Source organism: Aquarana catesbeiana, linkage group LG05 (genome assembly GCF_042186555.1).
Source record: "Aquarana catesbeiana isolate 2022-GZ linkage group LG05, ASM4218655v1, whole genome shotgun sequence".
NCBI classification, from domain to species: Eukaryota; Metazoa; Chordata; class Amphibia; order Anura; family Ranidae; genus Aquarana; species Aquarana catesbeiana.
Genome location: NC_133328.1, coordinates 405,382,892 through 405,405,759, shown reverse-complemented (window position 1 = coordinate 405,405,759; position 22,868 = coordinate 405,382,892). Strand labels below are relative to the sequence as shown.

The following is a 22,868-nucleotide window of genomic DNA, read 5'->3' as shown; positions in this document are numbered from 1 at the left end:
TAGTGACACTGCCAGAAACATGTTCACAAAAGTACAATCAGTTCTGCAATGACACCACCAGAAACACTTCCACAGAGGCACAATTAGTTGTCTAGAAAGATACAATCAATAAACATTTTTAAGATGATTAATCATTTAATCATAAATGATCCCACATAAATATTGTATAAATTACCTGAGTCAGTCTGCCAGATCCCTTCAGTCAATGGGAGTATAATAAACCCCAATTGTTGGTGTCACTGAGATTAAATGACCTCCAATTATTGGTGTCAAAGGGAGAAAAAGAAGCCCCAATTGTTGGCGTCAGTGGGTTAACATGAGCTCCAATCATTGATGTCAGTGGGATAACATGAGCTCCAATCACTGATGTCAGTGGGATAAAACAGGATACAAAGAGCTCCAATGATTGGTGTCAGAGGGAAAAAGGTGCCCCAAATCATTGGTGTCAGAGGAATAAAATGAACCCCAGCACTTGTTGTGAGATCACTTCACCCATCACATCACTAGTTACACTGCCGGGTGCTGGAACGCAAACAGACCACACAGTAATAATTTCTTGTGAGCCTTGACAGCTCTGTTATATAATACATATATATATATATATATATATATATATATATATATATATATATATATATTCCACTGATAAACTATGCAAAACATGGCATCTTTTTGTTCTTTTATAAGTAAGTAAGGTGCAGAGTAATGTAACCCATAACACATAGAATCCTAACCTTTCTATGGCTTGTTTACAGCAAAATTAAACCTGATTGGCTGTTAGAAGTTACTGAGGATAACCATTGCATTTCAATTATCTTGTTACAGAGGAAACAAAGTTATCAATAATTCCATACATAGTTGTCAGAATATATGTGTGAATTAATATAGGCCCAAGTCTTCAGAAATCTGTTTAGTCTTTTTAGTCTTATATAATCCTCACAGGCTCTTTTACTGGGGGTTCCCTTCAGCAGAAATCTGCTGTGAAGAGCAGGCAACCATAATGAAATTTAAGGGGCTCATCTATACTGGAGAGCAGATAATAACACTAGCCACTCTCCCTTATAATTTGTATGTTACTCAATAACACGGCCTGTGTTTTACCGGTAAGTCATAAAATACAGGCCACATGGTGGAGCCTGCAATGTCCTAACGCAGAAGAGAGAACTCCATAATTGGAAGAAAGCTGGTTTCATGACTTTGACAGGTCACGTGATAAGACTCTCCACCCGGAGAAGTTATTAATTTGTTTTTTTATTGATTGCTTTTACTCATTGATTTTAATAGTGCTAAGCTATTATAAAGCATATTGTGTTTTTTTTTAATTAGCAGTATGGCCTTGATAAGGCTATACCACTGCTAATAAAGTGAACTCCTTGGTGAATCTTCCCAACACACATGAACTTTTCCTGACATTTTTTAAATGAGGTCTTAGACTTGTCCCCACTAGGCCCTGCCCCCCTTCCAGCAAAGCTCCACCACCTTGGCTTGGCCATGCCCTTGTTCTGCCAGTGTCATAACTGCCCATGGCAGGAGAAACAACAGATCATACATGACCCAGTGGTGTTGATTTACTAAAGCTGGAGAGTGCAAAATATGGTGCAGCACTGCATAGAAACCAATCAGCTTCAACGTTTTTTGTCAAAGCTTAATTGAACAAGCTGAAGTTAGAAGCTGATTGGCTACCATACACAGCTGCTCCGGATTTTACACTCTCCAGTTTTAGTAAATCAACCCATTTGGAATATCTGCTGCAACACCTTGCTCACTGCTTGGAATGTCTAGGTGTAATTATTTTCATTTCAAAATGCCATTATTCCATACGTGGATATATGGCACTGGGGACATAAATTACTTCTAAGCTGGCTGCTGCAAATATTATCCCTTCAGTGATGCTGGATCCTCTTCACATCGGTGAACCTCCGACGCTGAGTGACTTAAAGCGGAGTTCCAGTCCCCCAAATCATTTTATTTTTAAACACTCTGCTGTAATTGTGTACACTTATACTGCAACTTTTACATGTCATATATTTGTTCCTTTTAGTTTATGTTTAAATAGTGGAAAACTGATCAGATCTCGGAAGCAGGCATGTTCCATCTCTACTGTGGGCATCTGCAGCCCCCTTCTCTTAATTTGCGGGATTCGGTTCAGCTAGCTACCCAGCACGCACCTCCCGATCTTGCGCCTGCGCAGCAATGCGCTCTCTATTCCTGACAGGTTGCCATAGGAATGGCATCGTCAACAGAAGTTCTGGGCCCCATTGCTATAGCAACCTGTCAATCAGAGGACAGACTAGAAGGTAAAGGAAGTTGGGAAAAAGTAGGAAATAACACAAGATTTCATCATTAGGCGATTCACATGGACTCCTGGGATAGATCACGCCGATATCCCAGGAGTCCATGCGAATTGGCCAATGACGAAATTGCCTAGGCGGCCGCAGCCAGTCATGCTGCACAAAATAAAGGCAAAAAGGTATTTACTAATTTTTAAAAAATAAATAAAATTACCATTTGTAAAAAGTGTTCAAGATTGGTATGAAATTGTTTGGACATGAACAAAATGGGTGGAACTCCGTTTTAACTGCCTTGGCTCTAACAGTGAATGATTGCTGCTTACCCTCTATTTCCCCCCTATGCCTTTTATTATTTTCCCAGAATGCAAAGTGTTCTTTGAACAAGTTGGATAAATTACAGAATCCCCCTCCCACATTCATAGAATGCCTTGCATAATGTCTTGCATTCTGTGACAGTAATACAAGGAGTTCTGTGAGTGGATATGTGGGGTGGAAGGGATGGCCAATTGGGGTGATCCTTCACTGTTAGCATCAAAGTACTTAACCCCTGTAGCCTCGGAAGTTCACTGCTCTTGGGAGGATCCAGCATCACTGAAGGGAGGATTTTTACAGTAAGTAACCGGCAGCCAGAAGAACATCATCATCCGAGGTAAGTCATGTCTCTGGTTCTGTGTACCCAAAAACAGTTTAATTAAACTACAGCTTTTATTTCTGTAAATCTGAAATAACCGGCTGAAAATGGCTGTGCCTGGAGAATTGAAAAGCATAGGCATGAAGAAGGAAAGATTAATAAACATTTTATCTGCAGCTCTGGTAGGGGGATGGATGACATTGGCGTAGTTACACGTGTCAGGAAAAGGTGTTAAGCCAATGGCTGCAAGCGTTGATCTGTGAATTCTGGCAGGGGTTGAGGGAGGGGATGGGGGGCCTCCCCTCTGTCAGAATTCATTAGAACAGCAGGGGAGATCACTGCACCAACATTACTTATTTATGTCGGTACAAGCATCTGTCAGTGTGTACCCAGCTTTAGAGAACAGAAGTCTCAGACTTGTAGGTAAAGTAGGAGACAATTGGCTAATATGCACAGCTGTACCAGATTTTGCACTCTCCAGTTTTAGTAAATCAACCCCAATGAGAAAAAGTATGAACTGGCTTTATGGAAAGAGAAGTAAACAGAGGTCATTAATACTGACTGAAACGTTTTATTCCTTTTTATACGCTGATTGGATGTTTAAAGTAACACTATTGCTGATTTTAAACAGTTAAACAAATCACCACCTACAAAAGAGAGTGTTATCCTCACATTCCTCCAATCTTTTCTCTCTTGAAGAACCTTCACATTTGACACGTCCAAGTGAGCTGGATGCCTGCTCCCCCCGTCTGCTTACTGTGGTTCCATCGACCGTCCCCTAGGTCACTGTATCCTGTAGTGACATTAGGACTGGAAGAAGGAACCACAGCATGCAGTGAGCCACCAGGCATCTAACACACCCTGTAGGCCATTGAAGCATTAGTTCTTGAACAATGCAAAGATTGAAAGAATTTGTGGAGGTGGCACAGTTGCGTTCATAAATAAAACTTGTTACTTATAGGGGTTATCTTACTAAAGACAAAAAGGCTATTCACTTTGCAAGTAAATTTTCCTCAGAGCTTAGTGAAGGTGCTGAAATTCCACCCAATAATGTACAAGGAAATAAAAAAAAACAGCAGTTGTGTTTGCACATTATTGGATAATGGAAGTCACCAGAGATTCTCCTCATTCACTAAACTCTGGGGATAATTCCCTTTCAAAGTCAAAAATCTATTTCCCTTTAGTAAATCAACCCCATATTCTTTGCAGCTGTTTTGTAAATTTTAATGAACCGGCACAAACATATTCTACAGTGCTTTTCAGAGCAGAATCAACCATCTGTATCAGTCCTTACCCTAGTGCTTACAGCCTTGCAATAGTCATTTCACACTCTACCACAACTTTTAATATGAAGCTAATTAACTTTCTCATATGGTTTGGCTTGTGTCCTTAGATCTATAGTGGTACAAGAAACCAGTAATAATCATTGTGTATATATATATATATATATATATATATATATATATATATACACACACCTTTATTGTAGGTGAATAACCCTTATGGCCCATACACACAATCAGAAAATCGTATAAAAAATACTGCTTTCAAAGCGATCGTATGATAATCTGATCCTTAGTACACAGCTTTCGAGAGTCGATCATGATAGTTCATCCAATATTATCCAAAGGGACAAGCACGAAAAATGTTCTCGTATAATACCAGATCGTACGATTTTAGTTTAAGCAGAACAGTATTCGTTCGAAAATACAATCTAAAAAAAAATACCATACCTGACATCACTATCATGTCGTATGAGAATTGTCATAACTTTAGTAACCGCTTCATGTTCGATATGGGATTAGCATGCAAAAAAAAAAAAAAAACAGATGATCATTCGTCCAATAATCTCATCATGTGTACCAGGCATTAGACAATCCCAAAGCAAAAAAGCTCATATTTGAATACACTAAGAGCTCTGCATAGAAACCAATCAGCTTCCAAGTTTTTTTTTGTCAAGGCTTAATTGAACAAGCTGAAGCCAGAAGTTGATTGGCTACCATTTCACTCTCCAATTTTAGTAAATCAACTCCTAAGTGTATGCATAATAACTTTTACATATGTCATCAGTTAACTACCATACGCTTAATTGCTATCATAGATACCTGAGCTTTAAAAGCTACTGCCACTATGATTCTTAGCATTCATTTCTACACCTATTACTGCTATACTATTATATATTTAGGATAACAAATATTTTAGTATGAACAGTATTTTGTATGGTAATCTGGTGTTGCTAGGCCAGGTTGTATGTTTCGGTAATCCACTTGGACTGTTCTAGAAATCAAATAAAACCAAAATCCCGCAGACCCTACACAGCCTCTTGGGAAGACATGCCGTCAATCACTAGGCTGCATCTTGTAGGACAGAATGACTTAATGAAGCAGAAGGATGACTGGCAGGTCACATACAGAATGCAGCTTTTGTTACTATTGCAATTTACAAACACATTTTGGCATTAAATGCAAAAAGATTCTTTGTGAACATAGTTAAATCAAGTATGTGTCACCTCATTGGAGATACAAATTAGGTTTTTTGTAATTTTAAATAGCAAGTTGTTTAGTAAGGTGTACATTACCCCTCCTTTTTTGTCAGTGGTTGCAGCATAAGTCACGTTATGTGACATAGTGCTTCTTCATGGAGGTCTAGACATGGGAGTGTACCTTTGTTGCCTAGTTTACTAAAGGCAGCACAGAAGCTTCCATATGGACAGTGAAAGTTACATAGGTTACAACCGCCAAACGGACATGAGATTTTACTGTTTAATTACAGATGGATTGCTGAGTGAAAGCTGAAGCTTATGTGTACCTTGTGCAATATTAGTATGGTATGGAACACTTCTTGTGTCACTGGGTGTTCCTGAAATAATATTATTTTAAATATATCATAGTTGACCCATGTCTATCCCAAATAGCCCCATGCACTGATTCTGAATAAATAATTTAGCTCTATTTTGCAGTAACAGTTTTCCAGATAAAAACTCCCATTCATCTATGTATGGGTCACTGAATGTAAACAGTGGGACACATTAGAAGAAAAATGAAACCGTTAATTTTTAAACATTCGGTTATTGGTAGAAGATGGCATTCTGAATCGCCAAAGGCTTCTTCTATATTTCAAAGACTGCATAGACACATCTACCAGACTGATTTCTCGGCTCAGACCTACAGGTCATTCCGTCTCTTCTCCTTCTGTGAAAGCATGGAACAATCAAACTTATTAGGTAAGTCAGAGAGCAAAGTGAAGCAACCTATCACAACAAATCTTCTGGCTTCGGCAAACTCATCATTCCTCATCTGACTTCAGCAAAGTGAAATTTAATTTTTTGTTAAGGGTAAGATTGCTCCACTTTTAAACCTTGAGCAATGAGCTATGCTACTTTCTAATTTGATAAATTTGAAAAATTAGAAAATTTGATAAATTAGACACACATTAAATTTTCAGGATGGAGTTTAGAGCCAGGTCAACTGTTGCAGTTCTACAGTTCACCCAGGTTAACTGCAGTCCAGGAAGGTAGGGGTGTAACAGCCAGGTCATCGGCAGTCGGGGGGGTTGGTTCAACAGCCAGGTCAACTGCAGTTCAGGAAGGTAGGAGTGTAACAGCCAGGTCAACTGCACTCTAGAGGGGTATAACAGCCAATGCAACTGCAGTCGGGGAGGCTCCTAAGAGCCACACAATACATTTTCAGGCAGGAGGGTAGGAATGTAACAGCCAGGTCAACTGTAGTTTTACAGTTCAAGAAGTTGGGTAGTGGTGTAACAGCCAGGTCCACTGCAGTCCAGGAAGGTAGGGGTGTAACAGCAAGGTTGACTGTAGTTTTACAGTTCAAGAAGTTGGATAGGGGTATTACAGCCAGGTCCACTGCAGTCCAGGAAGGTAGGGGTGTAATAGCAAGGTTGACTGTAGTTTTACAGTTCAAGAAGTTGGATAGGGGTATTACAGCCAGGTCCACTGCAGTCCAGGAAGGTAGGGGTGTAATAGCAAGGTCAACTGCAAGCTGGGGGTACAACAGCCATGTCAACTGCAGTCCAGTAAGGTAGGGTTGTAACAGCCAGGTCAACTGTAGTCTGGGAGGGTATAACACCAAGGTCTGTTGCAGTTTGGGGGGTACGACAGCCAGGTCAATTGCAGTCCGGGAAGGTAGGAGTGTAACAGCCAGGTAAACTGCAGTCCAAAGGGGTATAACAGCCAGAGCAACTACAGTCCTGGGGGGGTTGTAACAGCCAGGTCAACTGCTGTCCAGAAGAACTTTACCAGTCAGCTATTTTGTGTGTAAGACCTTATTTAAAAAGTGAGCAGTTGAGAAAAAAAGGCTGGACACAGACAGAATTAATTATTTTACAGTGTGAGGAAAACTTGAACAATATTCTATAAAAGCATTCATTATTCTAAAAATTTGTTTGGTCATGTAGATGATTCTGCACAGATGTCACACAGACTCCAGCACCGCCACCCTTCCCCGCACACATTCTGCTATTATTCCCATTGATAACATCTGCCCAGCCATTTCTGGCCAACATCTGCCAGTTGGTCATCAACTTGTGCTTGTTTTTGCACACAAAAACTAACCAACTACCATCGTATTGGGGGTAAAAATGGTCCCATCTATGGTCAGCCTAATAAAGGTGTGGAGAATGCAGTACACTGCAGTGGCCAATCACATTTCAGTTTACTGTACTAAGATTTTTTATAACTTCTATTTATTTCTTTAACTATAATCTATTAAAAAGGGATTTTCATAAAAAGAAGGCAGGACAAGTATTGGAGGAAAGATTTGCAAGACATAAGCCTGCATGCACATCTTTTCACCTTGTGTCTGCATTTGTTCTATTCAGCTATAACATAAAACATCTGAGTACAAAGCGGAGATTTGTTCAGTTGTGATCATTATGTTTTGAGTTTACACATCAGTAAAAATCTCAGATTACGACGTCTGCTTTATGTTTCCTTAAAGGACCTTTAGTATGAAAATGACACCACTTATACTGATAATAAGTATGACATATGGAATACATAAGTGACATCTGAAGCATATCTTACTTTTTCCCTTCTTTTGTATAACCTCTCTATATTTCTGTTTGTATGGATCGTCAAATCTACATTATAAAAAATACACCAAGAAGAATTCTCTGGCCTCTTACATACTATTTGCATGGTTAGCTGTCACTTACTCGTCTGCTATAAACTCCAACCAACTGTCCAACCTGAAAGAGTGACCGCATTATCCTCACAATAACAGGACAACAAGGAAAAGGTTGGGTGAAATAAGGGGTCCATAAATACAAATTTAACAGACGGTAATAGCAAAACACAGATTTTTACAAGACCCATCAGCACTGCTACCAAAACGATGCAGAAAATCTTTTTGAAGTCACCAGCTCATCTTAGAGACACTGAAGTCCATGGTTCTCTATGTAAGGTAACAAAAAAACTTTTTAATGAAGAGCAGCACTCCATGGGTTCTATTGTTTTTTTTCTTCTTCCTTTTCTTCTTCTTTAGAAAGAACTCCTACAACACAACAGACTTGATTCACTCACTTGCAGCACTGCGGAGCTCTATCTTAAAAAGGGAAGTTCAGTTTAAGCCTATCCTAATTCATGATGCCACACGTTTGGGGTTAATTTACTAAAGGAGTAAAGACCATTCACTTTGCAAAGTGAATACTTACTGAGTTTAGTAAATAGGTGAAGCTGCCTTCACTTTGAACACCCAATAGACATTGAAAACAACATGTTTTTTTCTTGCATAAAATTGCATGATTTAACCACTTGCGGACCGCCCACCGTACATTTACTGCGGCAGGGCAGACACTCTGCGCCAGATCATGTACCTAGTATGTGATCTAAAAATTCTGGGTCTGGGGCGCCAACAGCAACCCGCTCCTGCTGTGATCACACATGGCTGGAGCCCAGCGGTGGGTACCGCTGACTCGATGTCCGCCGGCACCCATCAATTACACAGTACACGGGCAGAACAACGATCTGCCTATGTAAACAAGGCAGATTGTCATTCTGTCAGATGGGAAGGTATTGATCCTGTGTTTCTCCAAAGCAGGAACACGGATCTTTGCTTTCCCCTTGTCAAAGCACCTCCCACACAGTAATCACATGCTAGGCACACCGTTAACCCTTTGATCACCCCTGATGTTAACCCCTTCCCAGCCAGTGTCTTTAGTACTGTGAAAGTGCATATTTTTATAGCACTAATCACTGTATTAGTGTCACTGGTCCCCAAAAAGTGTCAAAAGTGTCAGTTAGGTGCCCAATTTGTCTGCCGCAATATCGTAGTCCCGCTAAGTCGCTAGTAAGTCACCATTACTAGTAAAAAAAAAAAAAATATATATATATATATATATATATATATATACATATATATATATATATATATATATATATATATATACATATATATATACATATATATATATATATATATATATATACATATATATATATATATATACATATATATATATATATATATATATATATATATATATATATATATATATATATATATATATATATATATAGTTTGTAGATGCTATAACTATTGCGCAAACCAATCAATATACGTTTATTGGGATTTTTTTTACCAAAAATATGTAGCAGAATACATATTGGCCTAAATTGATGAAGAAATTAGATTTTTTAAATTTTTTTTATTGGATGAGTTTTATGGCAAAATGTAAAAAATGTTATAGCGCAAAAAAAAAAAACACACACAGAGGTCATCAAATACCACCAACATAAAGCTCTATTTGTGGGGGAAAAAAAGGCCATACATTTTATTTGGGTACAGCGTCGCACGACCGCACTATTGTCAGACAAATTAACGCAAAAAATGACCAGGTCATGAAGGGGGGGTAAATCTTCCGGAGATCAAGTGGTTAAAGACAAGCGTTTAATAATTATATTTTGCATTCTCTGGTTCTACCTTTCCCTCCTTATCAACATGATAATGACATTTTTAAATAAAACATTTTTGTATTCATTGCATATTTATTTTAAATCATTGATGTCATCAATACTTCTCTTAGCAATGTGGGCGGAGCACGGCTGTTGGGAGGAGCCAGAAGAGTGCTGCACATAGCTTCCTGAATGCATCATGGAATCCTAGATCAGTAGTACCCTCGATAGCCCTAATACCTGATACAAGCTGGATCTTGGTAGGAGTAATGCAAAATCAAAATGCCTTTCTGTATGGATGTCAGTCTGGAGAAGTGGGCATTTCTAGACAGATTGCATGAAGACTACCATAAGCAACTCTCACATGTGATGCTGAGCATTCACGTTTGGAAAAAATGGAATCTAATGAATGAAAGGGGCTCACAAGCAACAGTAAAGCTGGAGAGGAAAAGGTCAAAAAATGTTGGATGTCCTGCAGGCAGGGGAATAAGATGGACTATGATTCAGTGCAGCTTCTAATGCACATTTTGAGAAGCTCACAGTGTGCGGTGAAATAGGAGTAAGCAATTTCAGTACAGGAGAGGAGCCTGTGCAACTGGGCAAGACTGAAGCGAAAGCTGGAATTTAGCTTTAGGTGAAGTCAGGTTCACTTTATTTACTAAGCTCAGTCTCAGCTTCTCTAGCTGCTCAGCCCTAGTGGAACTACTACTTGAAAGGACAAGTAAATTGCTACCAAATGTATAACAGTTGAACCCCAGGCACAAAAACATTCATTTATATATATACGGGATATATCCCTTAATAGCCACAAAGGATATAGAGCCACTTTGTGTGCCCCAAATGCCTTTGCAAACTGAGTTATTACCGTGTAAACGTAGCAGTGACATCATAGCTGTGCTGTACACAGCCTGTTTGAGGAGCGGAGCTGTTGGAGGAGCCAAGCAGATCTACCAACTACAGGAGGGGGCGGAGGCAAGACCAGTCACCCTGCACAAGGAGAGAATGCAGCAGTAACTGGCCTTTGTTTCAGGAAGCTCCTGCACAGAGGCAACATTTCACACTGAATTACTGCACAGATCTGGAGGAAATATTATTATTATTATTATACAGGTTTTATATAGCGCCAACAGTTTGCGCAGCGCTTTACAACATGAGGGCAGACATTACGCTTACATTACAATTTGGTACAAGAGAAATCAGAGGGCCCTGCTCGTTAGAGCTTACAATCTAAAAAGGAAGGATCAATTTATATAAAAGGTAATAGCTGTGGGGGGATTAGCTGATGGAAGAAGTAAAACAGTGTTAATTAGAAGCAGGATAGGCTTCTTTGAAGAGAAGAGTTTTCAGGGATAGCCTAAAGATGGATAGATTAGGGGACAGTCGGACAGATTGGGGTAGGGAGTTCCAAACAATGGGAGAAGATGGGAGAAATACACAAATAACACCAAGATTCAAGTAAGTATATGCATGCCCCTCGTAGTTAGAAAATATTTGCTTATCCTGGCTTTAAAAGAGAAGTATGGCCAAAGCTGTTTTGACCATGCTTCTTTTGTGGGTCACAGGAGTGCACTTATTTTTGTTCCCCAGTGACCTAGAGTCAGCATATAGCAGGCTATTGCCCACTATCAGCTGATGGAGCAGAGCTGCTCTAGGCTCTGAAGGGATTCAGACAATATTGTTGGAATCCACCTGGCTACCTGATTGAGAGCTGGAGCTAGCTGCGCCTGACCCCTTCCCTAGCCCGACACTGCAGTGAGTGCTGGAGGAGTAGAGCAAAGAGCAGTGACTGAGACTTATTGCTCCCCACTCCAAGGAGACCAAGAACTGAGTGACCAGCAGTCATGTGATCACTCAGTTCTCGGTCTTAGAGCCGCAGCATAGAGGAAAGTATGGATGTTTACTTTTTAAAAAGCCATACTTCTCTTTTAAGCAAATATAAAATATGCCATGGCTTCTAAAGTGCACCAAGGATGCACTATGACTGATAAATAATAGCGTTATTTTGGTGGAAATGATCATTGTTAGGCCTTATGCACACTTGAGCTCAAAAGTGCTGCTTTTACAGATGTTTGAGGTTTTTATTGTCTCTAAACGCCACCCATATTAGACTACTGTATGTGTTAATGTGCACTATAGGCATTTACAGGAGTTTAGAGGTAGGGGCAGGGGTGTTTAAAGGCAGAAAAATCCCACAACAAATTTGCGTTCAGAAGGGGAGCTTTTGAGCATAGTAAACGCCTGACAAGCCTAAATCTGATTAAACGAGTGTAAACGCATTTGAACATGCCTAAGTGCTAGGTGCGTTTAGCGTCTGAGCATTCTTTAATTTCAATAGCCAGAATAAGTTAATATTCTGGCCAATAAAATAAATAAATGCCCAAGCGCTTGACGCACCTAAACGCGGCTTAGGCGCATTTTCAAAGCTGCTTTTCTCCTGCCAGGAGAGAAGCATTTACAAAAGCCCCAGTATGCACGAAGCCTTAGGTGCGTAAACGATGGATAAGATTTAAAAGACAAGTGTGCAGAGCAGTGTAAATGAAAGCTTAGCGGTAGAAGAGCAGAATTACAAGCACCAGCTTTGTGTATCTCAGTCTCTCATTAATGCATCATAGTCTTCTGGCCTGAGGCCTTGTAAGTGTAGCACAGAAACCTCAGCCTGTTTTACATTATTTGTTGAAAGCTTTTACACTAATAACCTGAACCCTGCAAACACGGGCAGTGGGACCTTTTCTGGGGCTTCTACCAAGAGATAATAGCACGAGGTGTAGGACTAGACAATAGCTTACTGTAAAAAGTTCAAAAGAATGAAATATGACACAGGCGATGAAGGACATGGATATCTACAATATTTATGGATCAGTAGTATTATAAAAATGTTGGGAGATGTATGAGATGTCCTTGATTATGTTTCTTTTGCTCCTCAGATAAACAGTTCCATTTAATGTCACTTCTATTGTACGTTCCTGGGTGCTCTGGCTAATGAATACTCTTAGAGTATGGAAAATGCACCACCAGAATACATTAGAAAAAATGTGTCTGGTGTTGCATACAGATGTGCCACATAGTGATTCAGGCCTTGTATCCTACACAATACCCCTGAAAATCCTCGCTATTGCCAAGAAGTCCATTGACATCTCTCCTACTCATATTAATGCACCAAGACTCAAAAGAGTGTCAGAAAGACAACAAAAGACAGCAACTTCTAGAAAGGGATAACGGACATTTTAGCACACAAAAGAATAATGATGAAGCCCATATTTTTGGATTAAGGCTAGTAGTTGTTAATCAAAGTTACAATTGCATGGTGTGGTTTTGTACATTGAAGTGTTCCTCAGGTATCTATTTGTGGTGAAAAAAAACAAAAAACTGGGGTGTGGGCTGAGATCTTAGGCTCTTGAGATTTGCTGGTCATTTCTCAACCCTGTCAAGGGGAGTACGTGAGAGGCATTTCAAAATGTTTCCAATATGGCTGAACGGTGCTGCAACCAAAGAAAGAGAAATTCTGGGCAAGCGGCTTAGCCATGTACATTAAGAGGCAAAAACATAAAGAATAATATATATATATATATATATATATATATATATATATATATATATATATAAAGGCAAATAAACAGTATGTGTTCATATACATATGAGACAACACATATGTACCTACACACACATATACAATACATTCAATGTGTGCAGTAGTGATGAAGTTGCTTATATGTAAGGAGTGATGGCACGCCCATTACTGGTTCTCAACTCTTATAAAAATACCATGGCTCATACTCGTAAATCATTTGTGTCTGATTTAGTACCTAGGTACCATTAGACGAAACATCTAACTGTTAGCATTACATCTTACAAACAAGATACTAGAACAATAAACATAATATATTAATATTAGGAGGAAAGAAGTCGCTAAGGAGAAAAAAGGACATGTCAGACAATTCTATCCCTAGTAAGAATATGTATAGCTGACCATACATATTACAATCTGATGGTATAATCTATTATGTTTAGATGGAATTATACATAAAATCAGGTGGATGTACATTAAAAACATTCATTAAAACCTACGTAAGGTTGTATGAAGCAGTGACTGGATATTTAAGAAAATGCGCCATTAAATGTAAGCAAATTGTGAAGATAGCCACAGACACTTTACAATCTTTCCTTCCCGTTTTCTTACTTTTGGGTTGCAAGGCAATTTTTTTTTTTGTACCATTTAAGCTAAAGTTAGTACATTGTACAACCAGATTGTGATGTGTGTGGTCTTTTTAACTGCTATAAGAAGTCAATTTGACTCAACTGTCTATCAGTCAAGTTGAGGGTCTCGCTAGACATTAGTATTCATAACAGCTAATTAGACTGCTCTCATTTACTAAACTATGCTAGAAGAAAGGTTATCCTGCCCTTCTATAGATACCCACATAATAGTTTTCTTGGAAGTTTCTCTCTTTCTATATGCCTATTTTTAGATTGTAACACAATAGTGACTCAATAGAAGTTGCTGGACCAACAAAACCTGTGCTTATGTCAGCTGCCAATCAGTATACACAGATATATAGATCTATATAGATAGATCTATCTATCTATATATCTATATATCTATATAGAGATATCTATATCTCTATATAGATATATAGATATATCTAGATATATATTTTATATATATATATATATATATATATATATATATATATATATATATATCTGTGTATATAGTAAAGCAATATAAAATAATAAATAATGAATATTTACCCTTGCCAACAAACGTGTCTACTTCATACAACCATTCGCATTACATAATGTATATATTTATACACACACACAGTATAAAGTAGATACCAAATGTCCCTAATTTCATGAGATTTTTCCAATGCTATATATTTCACCTCAAAAATTCTAGGAATGTCCCCATTGTCTCCCTGTCTTCTATATGTATATATTCTATGCATTAGTTACAGTTCCTATGAATTACTTTTTTTCAGTTAATTTCTTTGACGTACAGAAATGAAGCAACAGCAAAATCATTAAATACATACATACATGAAGCACACTATGGTCCTGTAAGCATTACATACTCATATTAACCAAGTTACCTGCAAAACCTGAATATTATTTTAGACTACTGTCAGTTGTAACTTGTCCCATGGCTGAACACAGCAATATGGAAGTTTTCCAAAAATTTCCCCAAAGCATATCACTGAAGACAGGTTTATCAGATATGGCTTGGCTTATTTTAATATATATCTTCAGTAATAAGAAACTGCCAAGGTTTAAAAAAAAACAAAAAAATAAATCTTTTTACCTTAAGCATGCCTTAGAGGATGTGTGGATAAACTAATTAAGCATACTATAGGCACTTTTTTAATAAAATAGCATAAAATATTTGGTATTGATTACTATAAGGGCTGACTTATACATACACATAGACTCAATACACAGAGCAATAGTTATTGATATATAACTGTCATCTTATAAGCTTACACACACACAACCGTTACCCATCCAGAGGTCAAATCTATGATTTACACCTGTAAGGATAGTCGGGGGTACTCATTCTGGTTCATTTATACTTTTAAGGGTGTATTCAAATATTGGACAATGTATGAGTATTCAAGTGTACAACATCTATTTCACGTCCTAAATTTGCTAAAGATAATCTATCTAAATTTTCTCATCATTTGTAGATATTTGGCATCTCCAGGAATCAACCAAAAATGTATCTTGTACTGTTCCATTAGTAAACAGGAGGCATTCAGTGGACACAATACTTTGGTTATGTAATATACAGAGCTTGATGTTTTTCTTCTCCTTTAACCATAAATGCAAGTTTCTTTGACCAATTTTACACCATGCACAATCATGTTAGACTGTTTCCTTTTGAAATGTTTCAGCCAATGTACACGTTCCTGGACCATGTACCATTAAAAAAATAAATAAATAAATTATATATATATATATATATATATATATATATATATATATATATTTTAAACGGTAAAACTGACAAAAAAAGGGAAAAAATTACACATACAGGTTTTTATATATATATATATATATATATATATATATACATCCCACACAGAGACACCCACACATATACACTGTAGATGTGTGTGTAGGTATATTTTTTATGAAATACCCTTGGGAATAGGACTTCTAAACTGAATACATCATGTAAAAATTAAATTAAAGAGCAGGCAAATCTGCCATATATATATATATATATATATATATATATATATATATATATATATATATATATATATATCTTTGTATGCAGTTTTGCACCTCATAAAGTATGACCCACTGAGGATAACCAGGCTCCTAGTGTGACAAGAGTTGTGTTAATACATATAAGCTTCATACAACACAAACCTTTCTGTTCCAGATCCCAATGACAAAAAGGAATTTAAATTATATCAGACAGAACCCCAGTCTGGCGAGAACACCAAGGTAGTCCAGTCTTGATTACAGTGTACATGTTTGTAATGTGTAGATATGCAATATTATTATGCTCAGTAAATCTACTGCCCCACTGAGCTTACAGCTGGCTACACGGCCTTAACTACAGTTTATGTGTGAACATTGTGATTATTACAAGGCTGTCATAAAACACATCACTAATATTAGCACTAATTAGCAAAGTGTACAGTATTGTTTTATGTGGCTGTTAAAATCCGGTGTGGTTTTATAGTGTTTTACTGCAGCCAAGGAATCACACAGTCGAAGGCCTATCACCAACACATCTTGATTTATCTTGTGTGTTCCTGGAAAGAACTTAAGAAAGCTCAACTAAACCCATTCCAAGTGAATCCTAGCGAAATATTAAACATAACATAGAACTGGGATTTTGATCCCTGGGTCTATATGCCTGTTGTACTCAGAAACACAGGGATAAAAGAAGCCAATGGGTTTCTAAAGCTTCAATATGTTCTGTAGCACTGTACAGGGGGTAACAAAGAACCCAAGAGACGTGACACAGCATAAATATATACACAGGGCCAGAAAGAAGTTATGGTTGTTTCTTGTGAGATCCTACAATATAAATGGAAAACTTTAACCAAGCAGACTTAAAAACCCTATTTTCTTATCACTTCAAACTCCTTTCTTAAGAACTCGGATAGAATTCTAGGGCATTTCTTTCATTACTTTGAGTGAGTTGGAAGCAGGGAGGCTGAATGACAAATACTGTGCCAGCTATTCAGATACAGTACAAAAGCGGATTGCATTTTACATAACGGGAGAAACACAAAAGCTATGAGGCATTCAGACTTTGGAAACTGCTTTCCCAACTTGTATGCTGCATTCTAGCACAAGGAGCAGATCACTCTGAATGACATTTATTTCAAATGTAGCCAAAGAGCATTCCTGAAAGGAATTTAGGCAGAAGGTGTTGAATATATCACGCTCCAAATAATGAACATAATGCATGGACTATATAACTATGTGGTTATACGAAAATAGACTGGGCGTATTTATCAACAAACCCAATATGTAACAAGTACTTTCACGGCAAGTACTTATTTTTAAACCAAACCATCCAAAAACATATTTGCTTGTTATTCGTAACTCTTATTCCTTTCTATTAAAAAAATTGCTGGAATAAATAAGAGATATGTACTACTTTAACACCGTGGAAGACCTACAAACGAAGGTTACCATTCTTTACCATCAGAGAGATGATTAAAAGTCATTCTCCCCATCAACATTTATTACTAAGATCATCAACGAAGAACAGCAAACACATGCACATTTGTTTTGTTTTTTCTCTAGCGCCAACATACAAGCAATTACCCAACTTTACATAATCTTCAGCAGTCATGCCAGCTATTATGCAGTCATACGGTTTATCACCTACTCAGCTATATTAGGCTTAGCTGAGTCATTTTCTGAGCATCTAAGATGGCTGCTCCTTAACAGGCAAGGGAGAAGACCAGTTTGACGGTCAAGATTCCTTTTTACTAAGCATTAAAAAGAAAATCCACACGTTATAATGCTTAGGTTTGGTATATGGAGCCATTGTTTTTTTTCTAATATCACTACAAAGTTGTGGCTTTCCATTTACAGCTGCACCAGACCTGATCTTTCGAAGGCTCCTTTTACTGCACTTGCTTTCCCTGTTCAAAGGTTATCAGGACAGTTCCACTGAATGTAGCTCCAATAAAACTATACAAATTCAATTATTTTTGTCTTAGTCATATTGTTGTGTAGTCTATATCATGGTTGGCAGTACAATGTAGTGGACGCTGGGTGTTTTAGGTATCACAAGGGTTTTTAAGGTCCAAAAGCATTTATTACAGAATATGCAAGATATATTTGTCTACATCACTGTGCTAGATTATAGTTAAACTATAAAGAACATTAAAATAATATAATAATATATGCCTGTAGATACTTTTATGATGTGTAGAGATACAAATATTATTAAATAATCATTTTATACACAATGCTTTTGTGTGTGAATGGGCTATGGATACACATACCAGCAGTGATTTAGAATGGGAATAAGGTGTGGTCAGTATTATGTATAACACAGAAAGACCTAATATTCACACCACTGGGTAGGACTCCTGGAAATGTATGTGTGTATGTATGTGTAAAAAGGTGTGCTACACACACACACACACACACACACACACACATACAAACACACACACACACACATATATAATATGATATTCTGTACCAATGTGAGAAGCAAAATGTTATAAATGGTGTTCACTAATTTGTTCACACCCGAGGAAGCACAGAATTGTATGCAGTGCCCACCCAGATCTAGATGGAAGAATGTGCTGTTAGGACAGAATATGTAGCCAATGAAGGATGCAGTCTGTTACCAGGAGCCATTTGGACACCTTCCATACACATATCTAGAATTCATTAAGAATGTGGAGCACAGAGCCAATAGACAATGCACAGCCCACTTTGGAGCACAAGCATCCTCCACCAGAGGAAGCCATTTTAGAATGTACGACCATTTCAGAGAATGCAAATTAAAGCTACACCAGAAGAATTTTTTTCCACATAAAGCAAAATAGATGACAGAAATCATAGCATGCATAACTCTAATCCTCTTTCCTATGTGATGTTATCTCTAATGACAAAATTTCCCCTAAAATTGCTTCCAGTTTAATGCATCTACTAACCAGTGTTCATTGATATGTGTATTTCCATCATTTCCATGGAAATGTAAAATATTCTCATGAAAGCTGATTGAGATCGTGCTTTCATCATTTCCCGCCTAACGTGATCAGTGTCACGTGTTTCTAAATTTTTCTTATTCATGCGCAACAACTATGAATGTACACATTATTTGTATTATTTGGTAATATACCACATTTCTATAAGCATTTGCCCCAACCTCACTACCGCTAGGCCAATTCAAGCCAAAATGTCCACAGACCAACTGGAATTATTCAAATATTCCTATGAAATAGGAAAATACAACAAAAATCATACCTTGCTTATGTTATATATCCAGTGGTGAAGCTCATTGTAATCCAAACTTAAGTTACTCTTCTTCTGTATATACCCAAAGAGAAACAAAGATTTGTAATCCAATGTTGTGGAAAACTAGTGTTTGATCCATTTGTGGCTGAAAATATTACAGGAACCAAAACCCATTGCATTATCTTCTAGTAGACATGAACCCATCGCATTGCAACCTCCATCGGGAACCTTTTGAAGAATACGTATTTAATCCAAATTTGATCAAAGCTTCTTGGAATGTTAACATATCCTAATTAAGTAGAGCTAAAATAAAAAAATATATAAAACATTTTTAATGTGAGTTATATTTAATCACGAAAGCAACGTAAAATGATTATGTTTAAAATAATTGTAGCAATAAAATAAGGATAAAAAATAGTATTTTATTCATATATTACTTTATGCAGACATAATTATTGGCGTCTACATTCAATTTTATACCATACTTTGGGAATGTTAATGCTGTACTACTATTACACTGCTTTACAGCGCTTCATTCAAAATTAATAATTAATTATTTTTTTTTTATTTCAAACTTCTTCAAATGTTTTCAGAATTGAGACTTGAGTGGGCCTTGCCTCTACCATTTTAGGAGGACCTTGATGAAATAAAAAATAGTAACTTAGTGATGTAAAGTGGCCCAATACTATTTGACATGGAACTGTAGCAAGAGAGCGCTGTTGTAACGAAACAATGGCTAATTGATATGAAAAAAGTGGCAAGGTCTTTTTCTCCTAGTGTTATCAATATATACCCAGGCAACCACAAAATCTAAAGTTAAACAAATAATAATAAAGTAGAGAGAGTTGACAAAGCTTTTAAGCTCAATAAAAAGATGCCAGTGGTCTAAAAGCGCCCTAAACCAAACTATACCAGCGTTCTTTTTTTTACTTCGTTGTCGATGCCACCTCGAACAAAGAGAAACAGAAATTTGATGGAACTTGTATAATAAATGTACATCATAGATCTAGAGGTCATGAATCCAGTCCTGAAAATCAAAATGTATATTTTTCTGTAATAACATGAGTTTATTAATAATTTTATTTCTTATATATAAAATGTGTCTTTTTTCACAACATATGGGGTGATGAACAAGAAACATTCTTTTGTCTAACATCTGGATGAATCACTTTTATGTGGTCACAAACACATCCAGTCATAGAAAATAGTACAGAATACTGAATCTAGAATGTAATTTTAACTATTTCCTTCTTATGTTTTTGAACAATAGAGTAGGAATCGCGTAAGGGGACTGCCCTAACTTTGTGACCTAGCTGCGTCACTCCCTCAGAACAATGGGAAACACTACCATGCCTTATAATATAAGCAGGTTTTGTTCAATTCATGTTATTATGTTTTTCTGATAAAAGATATTTAAATAGTTTAAACCTGTAGATCTGATCTTCAACTTATTAAATATGTCCATCCAATTTATTCAGATGTTTAACCATGTGTAACACATGTGAGTGCAAATGCTGTCATTCATTACAAATAGAAGGTATAAAATTAGTGTTAACAGTAAAAAAAAAAATGCTTAAAAAAAAAATCACAAAAAAAAAATCACTTCCCCAAAGTGCATTTATTTCACAACTTTATACTAGAAGCAAACTTTAATAAAAGTTTGGCAACTTTCTGTCACTATGTAATCGCAGGTACCAGCATTAAAACACTGGCTTTAAAAGTATCGATAGGATGAAAAAATACAGTTCATAAACTTTTCCATCAAGTTTCTGGGGAAACATATTTAGCATAATGAGATGCATAATTAATTCACCATAACCATTAAACTGAATTTCTGAGTAAATATTGAGTGCTTGCAAATATCCTTTACTCTGGATATTATTTAGTGTCAAGACAAAGAGAGAGAACATATATCAGGGACAAAAGGCTATGTGATCCTTATCTTGTAATAGCTACTACCACCTAGGCTGGAAAGTTCTTTAAAGTTGAAAAAGAAGTTTAACTCCCTCCTGACCAGGTAAAATAGTACTTTTATTTTGGTTTAGTTTTGAAAGGAGGTAGAAATTGAGCTGCAACGAGCTGAGACTACACCTGATCCCTGCCCACCCACATCCCACTTACATATTGCAAACTCACCTCCACAAAGAAACTTCCAAGGCTCCTTTTGTGACTTCGCAGGTATCCAGGGGCTTGAAGTCGCATCAGCTGAGAAGCTTTCACATTGCAAGGCAAGGAAGTTAGGAACTGGCTTGCCAGATAGGGATGCAGATAAAGAGTTCTTGAGAGTTTTTTTTCTTTTGTTCAAGTTCCCCGAGCAAACAAAGAACTGGAGCTCTGCAGCAGCAGGTTTCTCACTCCCACCCTCACCCTCCTCCCTTGTCTACTCAAGGAGCCCACATCCACCCAATGTTCTTACAAGACTCAGGAAACTTTTGCCCCACATCAGCTTCATCCCAAGCCAGGCAAACCTAAAGAAATTAAAAAAAAAAAAAACTTCCTCTGGGCTCCTGGTAGACAGAACCCTTAGAGCAGCAAGTGAGAGGAACAAAAGCAGCCCAAATGTCCAAAAGATGTCCCTCTTTGTTTGGACTCAGCTCCTGATCAGTCAGTCTCCCTTTGACGTGTTAAAAGCTGGAAGGGAGTGCAATGTATAGAGGGAGGCAGATCCTGATGCTGATGAAGATATTAGGTGTGAAGCCTGCAGTCCCTCTTCACTGTCCCGTCCTGTCCACTCCCCTCCCCATAGCTCATTGTCCTTGGACTTAGGTTCAACAACAAAGAGATGAGCTAGGCGTTACACCATCCTACCTGTTGCACAGACAGCAGCATCTGCAGCAGCTCTCCCTGGGAAAAAAAAAAAAAAACAAGCCTGTCTCAAGCCTCCCGAACTTTCACTTGTTTCACAAAACAATTTGGGACCAGAATGAGTTAGAGAGCACCTCCCACTAAACAAAAAAAAAATAAAAAAATACTCTGGGTGCAGGACAGGGATGGGTAGCCACAGCAACTGTGCAATTGTGCCAGGGACTTGCTGGCCAGCATTGCCTTCAGCACACAAGTGAGGTCATGATAAGCATGGTAGAAAAAGTTGTCTTTTTTTGCAGAGTAGAGTTAGTAGTCAGCTCCTTATCCCTTTTCTGCTTACTAACTGCACGTTCCAACAGTAGAGAGGGGAGGAGGAGGCAGTTCAAAACAAACACACAGCCTTTAAAGGCACAGCCCTTGAACTACAGCTATCTGGTCCTGGACTGGTTTTGGTACCATCAAAAATATATTAAAAAATAAATAAAATAAAGGATGATCAGTATGGCACAAAGAGTTCTGCCAGCTTGCTGTGGCTTTGTTCTGTAAGTTGATTGTAACTCTGTCCTGAGTGAGCAGCAAGAAACTTACACAGGAAAAGTTTACTTAGAGGAAAAGTTACATGTAAAGGAGAGATGCTGTGCAATGTCTCTATATGTGGTGTTTACAGCTGAAAAATGGCAAGGATTGTATTTATTTCTATTTTTTTTATATGAATTTTAATCATGGCTAAATATCTTTAAAATATTTGCAAACAGTATTCTATTGATATAAAGAAGCATAATAG

At 37.5% G+C, this 22,868-nt stretch overlaps 1 long non-coding RNA gene across 12 annotated transcripts in view; it reads right to left on the bottom strand.

Annotated features, from left to right (window-relative positions):
• Positions 1-22,438, bottom strand: part of LOC141144974 (uncharacterized) — a 533,505-nt gene extending 511,067 nt beyond the window's left edge. For 11 of the 12 annotated variants that reach the window (XR_012244487.1, XR_012244492.1, XR_012244488.1 and 8 more), the window contains exons 1-2: positions 21,416-22,438; positions 19,289-19,582 (exon numbers count right to left, since the gene is read on the bottom strand). This is a non-coding gene — a long non-coding RNA (uncharacterized lncRNA). The remainder of the gene's footprint in view (positions 1-19,288; positions 19,583-21,415) is intronic. The other variant, XR_012244491.1, reaches the window with a different exon arrangement.
• Positions 22,439-22,868: the final 430 nt, after the last annotated feature.